Source organism: Mus pahari, chromosome 11 (genome assembly GCF_900095145.1).
Source record: "Mus pahari chromosome 11, PAHARI_EIJ_v1.1, whole genome shotgun sequence".
In the NCBI taxonomy this organism is placed as follows: domain Eukaryota; kingdom Metazoa; phylum Chordata; class Mammalia; order Rodentia; family Muridae; genus Mus; species Mus pahari.
The window spans coordinates 28,312,022-28,313,500 of record NC_034600.1 but is presented as its reverse complement, the minus strand read 5'-3'; positions in this window follow the sequence as shown (position 1 = coordinate 28,313,500).

The following is a 1,479-nucleotide window of genomic DNA, read 5'->3' as shown; positions in this document are numbered from 1 at the left end:
TCTCTCTCTCTCTCTTGTTTGTTTGTTTGTTTTTCGAGACAGGGTTCCTCTGTATAGCCCTGGCTGTCCTGGAACTCAATTTGTAGACCAGGCTGGCCCTGAACTCAGAAATCCGCCTGCCTCTGCCTCCCGAGTGCTGGGATTAAAGGCTTGCGCCACCACACCCAGCTCTTTCCTCTCTTTTTAAATAAGTTCTCCCTGTATACTTCCGAGGCTACCTTGAACTCATGGCTCAAACATACTCTCTTGTCTTAGTCTTTCTAGACAGCTGGGACCACGCCATGAACTGTGGCACCAGGCCGAGATAAGCGAGACAAGGTGGCTCATGCCTGTAACCCCAATACTTGGGAAACTGAGGCAGGAGGATAACCATGCATTTGATGACAGCCTGAGCTGCACAGTGAGATCCTGTAGGGAAAAAATAAAACTCAAAGTACTTTAATCTGTAATAGGATCCGATGCCCTCTTCTGGTGTGTCTAAAGAAAGGGACAGTGTATTCAAAAACTTTGACCCAGAATTGTTCCTGTCTGAAAGAACCACAGGAACAAAAATGGAGAAGAGCCTGAGGTAAAGGAAAAAGTGACAGGCCCAAATTGAGATCCAGCTCAGGGGGGAGGCCCCAAGACCTGACACTATTACTGATGCTATGGTATGCTTACAAACCGGGGCCTATCATGACTGCCCTCGGAAAGGCCCAACAAGCAGCTGAAAGAGTCTGATGCAGGGTCCCACTGTGTTATTACCTGTGCTTAACAAAAGCAGACAGATCTCTGACTTGTTTTGTGATGTTAAGGAAAAAAAAAAAAGTATGCTTGCTCTCTCCTGAGAATCAAAGGGCTGGAGGCACAGAATGCTAACTCATAATCAAAGAGAACTTGAAATAAATAACTGAATTGATATTGTAAATAAAAAAACTAGGCTTGTGGTCTGCAAGAGGTGAGCTTGCAAAAAGCCATAGCAGTTCTTTGGGATTTTTCTCTAGAGAGCTGGGCTGTCTGGAGATCTCTGGAGAACAAAAACAGCTCTTCAGGAATTTTTCTATCAGGATTTCTGACTTGGTCAGAAGATCCAAGAATTTTATTTTGGCAGCTTTTCTGACTTTGGTCAGAGCCCATGAACTATCCAGAGAGCTTTTGGATTTGTTTTTGTTTTTGTTTCTCTGTATAGCCTTGGCTGTCCGCTGGCCTCAAACTCAGAAATTCGCCTGCCTCTGCCTCCTAAACGCTGGGATTAAAAGCCTGCGCCACCACTGCCCGGCACCTGGCTCACTTTTGGAATTTTTACTAGCAGAGAGAGCTGTTTTAACCAGAGAAATTTTTAGAATAGCAAGAAAATGCTGTCTAGAGAGCAGAACAAAACAGAGAGAGAGAGAGAGAGAGAGAGAGAGAGAGAGAGAGAGAGAGATCTTCATCTTCAGCAGAACCTAGGCCACCAGCTTGGACCCATGATTTATTTGACTTTAAGTCTCTCTCTCTCTC